At 37.8% G+C, this 13,829-nt stretch overlaps 1 long non-coding RNA gene across 2 annotated transcripts in view; it reads left to right on the top strand.

Annotated features, from left to right (window-relative positions):
• The window catches only part of LOC143661751 (uncharacterized), a 111,409-nt gene extending 98,691 nt beyond the window's left edge, over positions 1 to 12,718 (top strand). The window contains exon 5 of one of the 2 annotated variants that reach the window (XR_013164802.1): positions 12,265 to 12,718. This is a non-coding gene — a long non-coding RNA (uncharacterized LOC143661751). Of the gene's footprint in view, positions 1 to 9; positions 1,091 to 12,264 lie in introns of those variants that run through there. The other variant, XR_013164801.1, reaches the window with a different exon arrangement.
• Positions 12,719 to 13,829: the final 1,111 nt, after the last annotated feature.

Genomic DNA, 13,829 nt, shown 5'->3' with positions numbered 1-13,829 from the left:
TCTCCTCAGGGAACCAGCCTGCTGTGCCTGCTGGGGAAGGATGCTGGCCTCCACGGCTTGAGGGACTTACAGTTCTGCATGGGATCTCGGCCACTCCATCTGATCCAGACTAGTTTATGCTATGTGTCTTGTCACTGATGATCTCCCAGCAGTTGTTTTGTAATATTCCTGGCTTCTTACTAGCTGCTCTGGGGGATAAAATAAATTCCATACCTCACTATGCTATCATCTTCACAACTTCTTGATACAAGCACTTATGAAAGTAGGAATGGAAGAAAACTTTGTCATCTTGATATATCCTGAAGCTACATCTAACATCATAATAGTGAAATACTGAAAACTTCCCCTCTAAGATCAGGAATAAGACGAGAATGCCTGCTGTCACCACTGTTATTCAAAACTGTACTGGTAGTTCTAACCAGAGAAAATAGGCAAGAAAAAGAAACAAAAGACATCCATATAGAAAAGGGAGAAGAAAAACTTTCCCTATTTGCAGATTACATGGTTGTATATATAGAAAATCCTGAAAAGGTATAACAAAGCTACTATAGCTAATAAATAAATTCGGCAAAATAGTAGGGTTCAAGTCAACATGCAATAATCAGTAGTGTTTCTACTCACCAGTAATGAACAATTTGAAGAAGAAATCAAGAAAAAAATTCCATTTACAGTATAACCTAAAAGAATCAATTATCTAGGAATACATTTAACCAAGGATGTAAAGAATTGAAATATTGACAACTACAAAACTGTTCAAAAAAATCAAAGAAGACCTATGGATTGGGAAACTAAATATTGTTAAGATGTGAATTCAGCCCAAAAAAATTTATGGATTCAACGCAATCCCAATCCAAATTTGAACAGCCTTCTTTGCAAAAATGGAAAAGCCAATCAAGTTTTTATGGTGGGTAAGAGGCCCCAAATAGCCAAAACCATTTTGAAAAAGAGAAACAAAGCTGGAAGATTTACATTTCCCAATCTTAAGACTTATTACAAAACCACAGTAATCAAAACAGTTTGGTACTGGCACAAAGGAAGACATATGGACCAATGGAATTGCATTGAGAGTTTAGAAATAAATGCTTGTATTTATGGCTAATTGATTTTTGTCAAGATTTTTGTCTTTCTTGGGGGAAGAATAGTCACTTCAACAAATGGTGCTGGGAAATCTGGGTGCCAGTATGCAAATAAATGAAGGTTGACCCATTCCTCATATCAGATACAAAAATTAAATTAAAATGGATTAAAGATATAAACATAATAAGCAAAACTATAAAATTCCTACAAGGAAACATAAAGAAGCGTCTTCAGGACCTTGTATTAGGCAATGGTTGCTTAGACTTTATTTACACAAAAAGCATAAGCAATAAAAGAAAAATAAGTAAATAGGACTTCTTAAGCATTATGAAAGCACGTACCTCAACACACTTCATCCTGAAAATTAAAAGATGTCTACAGAATGGGAAAAAATATTTGGAAACCACTATCTGATAAAGGTTTAGAATCCAGAATATATAAAAGAAATCTTAACTCAAAAACAAAAAGGCGAACAACCTAAGTAAAAATGGGCAAAACGTGAATATACATTTCTCTAAAGAAGAAATACGTATAGCCAATAGCACATTAAAAGATGCTCAATATCATTAGCTATTAGGGAAATTCAAATCCAAGCCCCAAGGAGATACCATTTCATACCCACTAAAATGGCTTCCACAAAAGGTGGAAAATAAGTGTTGGAGAGTATGTGGAGAAATAGGAACACTTATTCATTGTTACTGGAAATGTAAAATGTACAGCCACTGTAGAAAACAGTTTGGCATTTTCTCAGAAAGTTAAGTATAGAATTACCATATGACCTGACTGTCCCACATCTAGGTACATACACAAAAAATTAAACTGTTATTTGTACACGAATGTTCATAGCAGCACATTTACAGTTGCAAAAAGACAGAAGCAACCCAAATGCCTGTCAACTGATGAGTCGATAAACATGTTGCATGAATATCCAGTGGGATATTATTCAGCCATAAAAAGGAGCCAAGTTCTGATACATGTCACAACATGGATGAACTTTGAGGACAACATGTTGAGTAAAAAAAACCAGACATAAGAGAACACATATGGCATGATCTCACTAATATGAAATAATTAGAATAAGCACATACATGGAAATAGAAACTAGAATATAAGTGATTGGGGGCCAGTGTGGTAGTAGGAAATTGAGAGTTAATACTTGATTGGTATAGAGTTTCTGTTTTGGGCGATGCAAAAGTTTGTGGTGGATGGTGGTGATGTTAGACAACATCGTGAATGTAATTAAGACCACTGCATTATAGATTTGAATGTGGTTAAAAGGAGAACTTTTAAGTTGTATATATATTACTAGAGTAGTTTGAAAAAAAAGGAACTACACAACACAGTGAAACCTAATGTAAACTATGGATGATAGTAAATAGCATAATTATAATAGGATTATTTTATCAACTGTAAGAAACATACCACACTATGTCAGTGTTAATAATATTTTTCTTCGTGTCAAGTTAATGCACACATTACTAAATCTCTTCTGGTCTTTTAATACTTCTGCTGTGATTGATTGTGACTTCTTTTTTGGTAATTTTACATTTCAAAATAGTCAAAAAGCAAAATCTCTTTTTTCCCTTTCCAGGGAATCTCTTACCAATGTCTCTGTTTCTCTAATAACTCCCCGCTTTCCTTCTCTCTTTCCCCCGATTTTTCTGGCACTTCATCTGGCTTAGAATTCCTGTGAAAGTGTGGCAGAGCGTTTGTGTCCTAGTGCACAGTGGAGGAGCAGGACAACAAATAGAAGTACTTGGAACTTCAACACCTCCTGAACCCCAGCCCCACCTCTTCAACCCCTACCTCAGATATTCTTATACCACCCTCTGTGCTAAGCATAAAGTTTTCTGAAAAGAAGGTGGGTGAAAAAGGTAGTGCTTCAGATTGCACTTTGGTTTTAGACTTCAGGGAGTCTTCCTTTACAGTGCTGCTCTGTAAAATCCATTGAAGACCACAGAAGTTGCGACATGGGTTTAAAAGAGAGGAGACTAGGTGGTGAAAGGGTAGTTCAGTGGTAGAATTCTTGCCAGCCATGAGGGAGACCCGGGTTCAATTCCTGGACCATGCAACTCAGAAAAAACAAAACAAAACACTGCCCCCCCCCCCCCCCCAAATCCACCTCTTATAAAAGACAGGAGGCTAAAATTGTGACTGGAGATCTGCTGTAAGGGTACAGGAGTTTCTAGGTATGAGCCTCAGAAACTTAAAGGGACTGTGGTGGGTTAAATGGTGGCCTCTCAAAAAATATGCCCATGCCCCCCCCCCCAAACCTAAGAATGTGACCCTATCTGGAAAAGAATCTTTGCAGATCTAATCAAGTCAGGGACATCAAGATGAGATCGAATTGTATTTTCTAGGTGGGCCCTAAATCCAATGACAAGTGTCCTTACAGGAGACACACAGAGGATAGGAGGATAGAGCAGAGGAGGAGGAGGCCACGTGAAGGCAGAGATTAGAGTTATGCCTCCACAGGCCAAAGAACGCCTGGGACCTCTGGAAGCTGAAGAGGCAGGGAAGGATTCTGCCTCGAGCCTTCGGAGGGAGTGCAGCCCGGCTCCCACCTTGATTTTGGCCTTCCAGGCCTCAGAAACTATGAGATAGTAAATTCCTATTGTTTTAAGCCACCAAGTTTGTGGTAGTTTGTTACAGAAGCCCTTGGAAACTGATGCAGAGCAGCCTTTCTGCAGAGCGATGAGATAAGGCTGATTACACGTTGTGCTGTGCTTTTATCTATCCAATCCCTCAAACATGGTGGATACAGTGTTACTGGGTTTTTTTCCTCATGCCTTGCTCCAAAAAAATGCTATCTAAAATTCTGCCAGCTTGAATCTAGGCCTACCCCTTTCCCCCAGCTTCCTGCCCTCGCCAGTTCTCCCCAGAAACAGAGAGGGAGAGGCCCAGGTGAACTCTTGGGTTCTCCCTCCACTCTGGGTTGGATGATCCACCTTTTTCTCAGGCTCCCTTATCGTCCCAGGGAGCTCTGAGCAGCCGCTACCCAGCAGAGCTTCTTTCTGAAGCACCTGCCAACTGCTGGGTCACACGTGGCAGAAAGAGTTCAAAGGGAGAGACAGCCTCCCTCTCCTCACTGCCCACACCCCCAGCCACTACATTTAAAGTTCCACTTTTAACAGTTTCATGGCAGTCAGGGGTAGAGACGAAGCTGAAAGTTGGCTTCGATCTCCCTAGGATTGAAACGCAAGCCTGAAACTCAATTGCCTATTCAGGGATGATTTTTCAGAGGCACCCAACACCCTCCTGAGCTGCCCTTGGGGATTCCTTCCCCCACCACGTGAGGTTTGTGTCATCTCCACCCAGAGAGGCTCTGAGACCTCTGCCTCTGTTCTGATCCTTCTAGAGTAAGAAATCTGGCACGTCCTACTACTGCCAAGTGCCCAATCCTTTGGACTAAGGGGCTGACTTTGGTTTTATTTAGGGAATTTTCCTTTTGGGATCACCCTCCACTCCTACTTCTTCACTGACTTTGTTTACAGGAAACTTTATGCTAAGGACAGTGTGGTGTAAGATTATCTGAGGTGGGGTTAAGGGGGTGGGGCCAGGGATAAGGAGAGTACAAGACCCATAGTCAGTTCCATTGCTGCCTTTCATGCAGTTTTGGAACCTGCACTCTGCACTCTGCACTCTGACTCTTTGCAGTGCATTATGAGGGATGGGGGCAGCTTGGTTGTCCCACTTGGTGATTTGTAACATGTGGAAAGTGTGGAAAGTACTTAGTATCTTGCCTGATGGCTTCATCTTCCAGCCTCTGCCTGAATGGGCGCCGTCTCTAGGAGACGTGTTTGGCTATAGACAGTTTGTCTACTCTCTGTATGGGGCTGAGCTATTTTAAATAGTCCTTTGGGCTTCCAAAAGAAGCCGTTTCCTAGTTGGCTTAATATGTTCTACTTAGATTTCCAAATTTAGTAGGAAAACATTTAATTTTCATAATTTAAATGTTGTTACCTGTGAATGTTTCAAAAATGCTCTTTATAAAATCGACGAAATTCTCATCAATTCCTAGTTTGCTGAGAATTTTTACCATGAATGGATATTGAATGTGGTTGGTTGCTTTTTTTTTAATCAGTAAATATATGATCTGAGAAGATCATGTGATTTTACTGCTCTATTCTGACTACGAGGTGAACTTGGGTATGGTACTTTATTATGATTATATACTGAAAGCTCTGGAAATTGTGATGGGTAGTGGTCACTCTTCCTCTATTTTCTGAAAGAGCTTGTGTAAGAATACTGGTATTTTTCCCTTAAATGTTTGATAGAATTTACCAGTGAAACCAGCTTGGCTTGAAGTAATCTTTATAGAAATGTTTTAATTACTCATTCAATTTCTTTAACTGATAAGATATGTTTAAGTTTTCTACTTCTCTTTCTATCAATTTTCGCTATTTGTATATTTCAAGGAGTTTATAAATTTCATCTAAGTTTTTGAATTTATTACATAAAGTTGTCATAATATTCCCTTGTTTTCTTTTTAGTATCTATGGAATCCCAGTGGTAATTGAGTCAAAATTTTTCTCTTTTTATTAGTCTTTATAGAGGCTTATCAATTTTGTTGATTTTTTTAAAGAACTAAAAAAGCAATTTTTTATTGCATTGATTTCCTCTATCGCTTGTCCATGCTCTATTCCATTGACTTCCACTCAGATTAAGTATTTCTTTTCTTTTACTTGCTTTAGATTTAATTTCTCTTCTTAATTTCTTAAGGTAGAATTTTAAATATTTTTTCTTTTCTATTATAGCCATCTAAATCCATAAACTTATCTTTAAGCATAGTTTTCATTACATCCCACGAATGTCGATATGTTGTATATCCATTGTCAGTCAGTTAAGAGTATGTTCTGATTTACTTCCAATTTATTCTTTAAACCGTGGGTTATTTTAAAAATGTATTCATTAGTTTACAAGTATTTGGAACTTTCCAAAAGCTCTCTGTTATTGATTTCTGGTTTAATTCAATTATGGTCATAGAACAGACCTTATCATTTCAATCCTTTGAAATTGATTGGCACTTGTTTGAGAGACACTGGCATTTTTAAAATAAGATACCAGGTAATTCTAATTTATAGTCAGGGTTGCGAACCACTGTACTAGATAACTCTGGTCTTTCCTAATCTAATCATCTGTGCTTCTGTGCTTTCTTTTCTTAGAAAGGAGTTTTTAGTAATGGTGTTTAATACTAAGATGCTGTTTAGAGACACTGATGTAATAGTCGGCGGGTCCTTCTCCATCGGGACTTCTCCCTCTGTTACCCATTTTGCCAAAAGCAGCTGAGGCTGTGTATCGACTCACCCTCAGATGAGGACTGGAGTCATTTGTTTCAGGTTTACATGACAGGCTCCAGTTATCTTGATTCATAGCTCTTTCTGTGCTGGCTTATTTACAAGATTACTAGAGACAGAAACCAGCTCTACTAATAGCTTTTCTACATTGCAGAAGTGCTATTTGTGCTATTAATAAAAGCAGAGCACTTAATGAGTTTGATTCATTTAGCAGCATCACAGGGTGACAGATCATCTGCAAATATATTAATTGGGTGTATCGAATAATCCGGAAGAACACCAGTGTCATTTAAGACCCTGTGTCAAAATGACTTCAATTGCCAAGTCATAAAACCAAGGCATTGGAGGGAGATATTATATATATAGATCAAATCCATCTAAGGCACTTGTAATGTGCGTTTCCTCTTTGCTTGCATTACTTTAAAGTTAATTCTGCTGAAGCATCTATTTCAGCAGACAAGCCACTGGCAGTCCCAGTGTGGCCATTCTTTAACACTGCTAGCCAGAGACAGAAAATGTGGGGAAGAAAATTTCACCGGTTTCTGTTTCTAGTCAATGTGAGGTTCCAGAGATGCTAAAATGACTCGGGTTATTTCACAGTGTTGACTTGCTTGTGTAGGGAGCAAGATTCTCAAGGGCTAGATTATTTCTTTTCCTTTTTTAATTTTTAATTATTTCATTTTATCACCTGCACTGGGGTCTACAGCCTGCAGAAGATGGAAAAGTAATAGCAGAGCTGTTGAAAGAAACCACTTCTTCGTTGTTCTTAAATTATTCTCCTAGGCAAGTTGAACATTGTCCCATATTCTCTTCCATTTAATTTGGACAGAAATCTTGCAAAGTGGATATTATAATATACACTTTTGCAGATAAGGAAACCAAGATTCAAACAGCCCAAGGTTGTACTGCAAACTAAGATTGAAGCTCAGATTTATCTGACTCCAAGGTCTGAACTTTTTCCACAGTGCTCTTAAAATAACACATCTAACTCTTGAGAGCTTTCCCTTCCTTAGCGTCCATGGAGGAACTACTCATCTTCCCTCTCAGACCTTTCGCCACCCCTTGTTTCAAATTCTAGTGTTTAGGACTCCTTCCAGACTGACCGGTTGAGTCCAGAGAGAATACTGTCTAGAGTTCAATTTGTTCTACGTAATGCCTGGCTTGTTAAATCAATACTTTTACTTGAATTAAGGTTCTAGAGGCTGGAATTGGCTTATTGGGTTATACTTGATATTTTCAGGTTAAGAAGGAATTTCAATGCTTGCAAATAAAGTAGTTGGTAATGTGGAAATCCCAGATAGCCAGGCAAGGCTTGCAAGGGAGATATATTTAGACCATGATGGGCTTGGGCACGGGGCATTTTGAAATTCCAGCATTATGGGCAGGCTGAAAAGGAAATGAAATCAAGTTCAAATAGAACAGGGCCTGGGGAAATGCACTGAGCCGCAGCTGCATTATATAAAGGGCAGGCTTAGTTCACATCATGAATGCTAGGGTGGTGGTGATGGAGAGAGGGGGAATTGCAGGGCCAATAGTGTCCTACCCTGCAAGCAGGATGGAGCCACCAGGGCTTCCCGATAGCAGAAGACAGATCAGGAGCAGTAGCAGTGGCAGTAGAACCTATGACTAGTCTCTAAGGTATTGAGGCTGAGGCTGAGCCTGATGATAAAATTTGTTGCAATGTTCAGGTTGGTCCAGATCATGTTAATCCTGTGGTGATATTGTCATACAAACCCATGTGCCACTACTCCTGGGTGCAGAACTAATCACTATGCTAGGAGGCTTCTTGGCTACTGAGTCTGCATTCCTTTGGACCTAAATGAATGGAAGATGAAGGTGGATCCCCACGTCTTGCATAACCCTTTAAATCATGCGTGCAACCACCCCGATGAATCCCTAGGTTTCTTATAAAGTGATGTATTGTGTTTGCTGGTTCTGAATTGTTCATTTATTTAGACTCATTTCAGTAGTGATTAATATGATGTTTTATTGTCCTTTACAGTTATTTCTGGTGAATTCCTTTCAAGGGTAAGGGCTTGTAGTAATTGCCCTCTTTTCTATATGAATGCAATTAACCAGTGCTTCAAAATGGTTTTTGAATGAATGATGGAACAGCCTATTTCTCTTTGGATATCAGATAATATTAAAAGGAATATTAACATAGTCAATTGTCTATAATTATGAGTTTCTGTGATCATTCTATATTGCTTAAAGCAGTTAATGCACATCTTTAAGTATCATCTTGCCTTAAGGAAATGGTTCTCAACCTTTAAGATGAATACGATCACATGGAAGAATTGTTAAATCCCAAATTTCTGACCTGAACCCCAGAGTCACTGCTTAGTAGTTTTAGGGTTGAGTCTGAGAATTTTTATTTCTAGGAAGTCACCAGGTAATGCTGATGCCACTGGTAGGGGAACACACTTTGAGAACCTCTGCTATAGGGACTAAATTAGGCATATGGGGTGGTTGAAACTTAGGTTGGAAGACAAATGATGTTAAAATCTGACGTGGAACCCTTCTTGGGCTTCCTCCCTTAAAAGTTCTGAATTGTACCTTTGTTGTCCCATGTAAAATAGATGACTTGCCCTTTAGAAAAGGATAGGAGTGGATGATTAATTGCTAACTCAGTCTGAAACACGCAGTGATAAAAGCAATAGGCTTCCCCACTCCTTACTGGTTTCAGGCAATCACAAGTAATATACGACCAATATTAATTGACGTTATGGTTGTAATTTAAAATGGGCAGCGAAACATCCAACTAGAAGTAATTGCTCCTATTAATTCCATTGAGGAGCATCAGCAGGGGAAGAGGGAACCAGCTACATAGTTCCCCTGCATTCTCACCAGACTTTTTGCCTCCCTGTGTCATTGTTTACCCATTTGGGTGACCTAAATTATCACCAGCACTGAAGACACTCATTTTGAATGAGGTGGTGCAGAAGGCCAGCTTGACTTTATATAAACTCAGACATAGAAACTTTACAGAATACAGTTTTAATGTGCAATAATCACTAGAATACCAAGAAAGTAATCAATTATACATGCATACCATGGTCTTGAAATCAACTTGTCCTATTAAGTAAGTGAAATTCAGTCTTCTCAATTATACTATCAGTCAGTTTAGTAACTTCAATCATTCTTGGATATAATAGCTGCATACTTTCAGAGCATAGTCAGAATAAATGTACTTTATCACTTTCTTTACCATTGTCTTCAATTTCTGTGTCTATTCCCACTTCTGGAACTTTTAATGGGTCTCATCTCATGCTATAGATGATAAATATCAAGTAACAAAATAAAAATAAGATGATGGATGAAAAAACCTTTTGCAGACTCTTAGGTTAGACACATAAGTGCTTTTTCAAGATTTTCTTTGGCCCAGAAACTCCATTTGGCTTCAGTCTGGTTCCTAAGCCTCATATGCTTTGTGACATGTTCACACAGAATGAGGACTTACTGTACATTTCTGGAACTTTCCCAAAAGGATACTTATCATAGAATTTGACTATGCTACTGATAAATATAGCTCCAAAAGCTCTTAAGTATTAGTGCTTAAGTAATAGATCAGCTTGTCCACTGGGCAAATCATGCTTTAAATTAGTTGTTTGGGAGAAGTGTTTTTGTAACTTATCATTTGCGAATGTAATATGGAAAACATGCAGTCACCTTCTTTTCTAGAAAATTTCAGAACTTATATGGAAAATGTAAGCAGGTATCTATGTTTTTGATACTGTTATGTAAGGCAGGTAGGGATCTATTATTTATTGAAAACTTATTACTTGCCAATTATTGTGCTGGGTTTCTTCATGTATGCTATTTCGTTTAATTCTTCCATTAACTTTGTGAGATAATTATTTTTCAATTTTTTTGTGAATAAGAAAATTGAGGTTCTGAGAAATTAGTAAATGACCCCAATTTATAGCATAGGTAAATGGCAGGTATGGGTTTCAAACCCAGGTTTTTCCAACACCAAAGTTGGAGCTTTTTCTGTAACTCAGGGAGTCTCAAACCTGGCTGCACCTGGAGCTTTTAATAAAATAATCAATGTCCAGGTATTTAAAAAAAAAATACCTCGTGTGAGGTGTTCTAATGGCATCCACTTGCTTATCCAGTTAATAGATGCTTCTTCAGAGAGGATAACCTTTTTTTCTTTTTCCAAGAACAGGCACAGGAAATCAAACCTGGGTCTCAAACATGGCGGGTCAGAATTTGGCCACTGAGCCACTGTTGCACCGCCCAAGAAGGTAGCATTTTTAAACACTTGAAGCTGGTAGAGAATCTCAAAAGGAAGTTTTTTTTTAGAAATTTGAAAATAGGCTTGAGGGAAAGGATGAGGACACTTCTGTTCTCAGCATCTTGGCAGATACAAAAAGGAGCCCCAGATAATCCAAAACTATGCCTGTAATATGTTATGTACCAAGTGATAGAAGACAAAGGTGGAGCCCTGCTGTTTTCAAACAGTTAAGGAAAACAGGTCGCGTGGAAGGCACAAGTACTCAGGATCTGCATTTTGAAGTGAAAACTCAAGGTGTTTTGGTCAAAATTAAATAGAAAATATAGGCTTTGATATGGTTATTCTGAAGATAAATGATGCACAGGAATGGGTGTTGTGACCACAAGGTGCTCTGAAAGCAAACATTATAAATAGTCACTATTAACTTCTTAAGTCACAAAATATTAATGAATTATGGAAACTACCAATGAAAATAAGTTTCAGTTTTCAGCAACATTAAATGATTTTTCTCATTTCTCCTACTACTAACTATTGTACTTAAAAAAAGGAATCAAGTATTTAGGAAAGCAGTCCTTTTCAACTGGTGGAGGACAAAACTAGAAAATATGAGGAATGGATTCTAGTCTAAGGTTTGCCAGTAAATGCCTTTAGTAAAGTCATCGAAATGTTCCCAATACAACTTAAAATGAGAATATTGAAATGTTATCCTAAAAGGCTTCTTTCAACATTAACAATTTCTACTATGTTTTACAAATGTAAAGATGATTCTGATCAATTAATCATTAAATCAAGTAAATAATCCAAGCCTACAGGTCTTTGAAGCCAAGAAAAAGAAAAATGTTAAAGCAAAAATCTGGTCATTGAGGCAAAATAATGCCAATTTATTTGAATTAACTAACTTTTGACTTTAGTTATTAGGTAGCAAAGTCCTAAATTTAAATACCTTAGAAATGAGATATTAAAAAAGCAACAAGGAGACACCAATTAAATTGACTAAAGTAATGAATTGATGTATGGCATTCAAGGGTGAAACCAAGCAAAGTTCAAAATAGAATTAGAAGAAAAAGCATCTTATTCAATGATGTTTGTGAGACTCATCTGATCAGCAATAGGTCAAAAAGCTTCCTTCTCCCAAAGCCAATCCTCCCTTTCCTCCAGCCACCCACCCAACCCCTCCACTCCTACCCCCCAGTCCTTGCCCCACATACAATTTAATCAAGAGAACAAAGACTTGGTGAGAAAGACTGTGGATCTCAACACGAATATGCTGATGCCATAGTGTATATAAGAAGGGAGAAGAAAAGATTTATTTCAAAGTTAGATTTGTGTAAAATAGCTCAGGTGATCTTAGATAACCCTTAGTATCCTTTCCTGCTGGAACATTCTTTGAAATTCTCTGAAATATAACTATTCATTATCTTCAGAGAAGCTGTCCATATGGCCCTCATTTCATGGGATAGATTCAAACCCTTTTATCACCACAGGCAAATTCATGGGGAGTTGTGCTTCTTCTGATGATAGGAATACATTAGGAAAACACAAATAACACATAGCAACAACAAAAAAAGCTTCCTGTCTTGGCACTCAGGTGAGATGTTTACATTTTAGAAAGGTTTGCAATCTGGGTAAATGGCTGTTTGTTTATTTTTTCAGCTGACAGCCTCCCTCCAACCAGGCGCTCAGTTTCAGGAGATGGAATAAAGCATAAAAGAAACTGGCTGCTGGGCGAGTGAGCCGCTCACCTCAGAAAGAGCCACATCTCAGAGAGCACCAGTCCTCATAGTGGAGTTTTATTGCAGTCGTCAGCAACCCTAATGTCTTTTGAAATGAGCAGGAAGAATAAGAGCAGTAAAAAGAATCTCACGAATGTTATTAAAACCCTGGTGACTCAGAATTATACTAGCAGTTGTTCTTGGAGGCAATGGATCAGGAATCAAAATGACACGTGTGCTTTCTGTTAGCTCAAGCCAAGATGGTTCACAGCAGATCTCAGAGGTAAAAACTGAAATCTTGGTTCATATGCAGGAAAAGGGAAGAAGTTTAGGGTTGTGAATAGTTTTCCTTTTGAAGTAGTGTCAGGCAAATAAATTGTTTGAGGCAAAGATAATTCGGGAGTAGTTATTGAGATGAGAATTGTAAACTTTTTGGTAGCTTCTTTTTTAAAAAAAACATTGTTAAATATGTAGGGATACAGAAAAATCATATAGGAAGTATAGAGTTCCTGCATACCCATCCCCTCACACTTGTAGCTTTCTCTATTATTAACACTTACTTAGTGTAGTACTTTGTTACAATTGATGAAACAGTATTATAATTATGCTATTAACTCTAGACTATAGTTTCCACTAAGGTTCACTGTTGTACAATTCCATGTTTTTTAAAAAACATTTTTATTCATGTAACATACATATATACCTAAATTTTCCCTTTTTAAACCATATTCAAATATATAATTCAGTGGTATTTATTTCATTTATGTTGTTGTGCTACTATTACCATCATCCATTATCAAAACTTTCCCATCATCCCAAACTGAAACTTCGTATCAATTAAGCATTAACCTCCCATACCCTGCCCCAACCCTGGCCTCTGGTGACTTGTGTTCTGGTTGCTGACTCTATAAATTTGCTTATTCTAATTATTTCATATAAGCAAGATCATGCAATATTTGTCCTTATGTGTCTGACTTATGTCCTTCAATATGTTGTCTTCAAGGTTTATCCATGCTATCATATGTATCAGAACTTCATTCCTTTTCACTGCTGAATAATACTCCATTGCATGCAATACCACATTTTGTTTATCCATTCATCTGTTAATAGATGCTTAGGTTTCTTCCATCTTTTAGCTACCGCAAATGATGTCATGGTGAACATCAATCTGCAAATATTGTTTCAATTCCCTCCTTTCAATTCTTTTGGGTGTATATCTTGAGGTGGGATTGCCAAGTCATACGGTAATTCTATGCTTAACTTTCTGAGGAACTACCAAAGTATTTTCCACAGAGGGTGCACCATTTTACATTCCCACCAATAATGAATGAGTATTCCTATTTTTATGCATCCTTTCCAGAACTTATTTTTCACTTTTTAAAAATAGTAGCCATTCTATGTTGTAAAATAGCATCTCAATGTGGTTTTAATTTTACTTCCCTAATGGCTAATGATGGTGAGCATCTTTTCATGTGCTTTCTGGGCTTTTGTATATCCTCTTTGGAG

This window comes from Tamandua tetradactyla, chromosome 17 (genome assembly GCF_023851605.1).
Source record: "Tamandua tetradactyla isolate mTamTet1 chromosome 17, mTamTet1.pri, whole genome shotgun sequence".
NCBI classification, from domain to species: Eukaryota; Metazoa; Chordata; class Mammalia; order Pilosa; family Myrmecophagidae; genus Tamandua; species Tamandua tetradactyla.
Note: the sequence above shows the minus strand (reverse complement) of the source record. Positions and strands in the feature narration are given on the sequence as shown.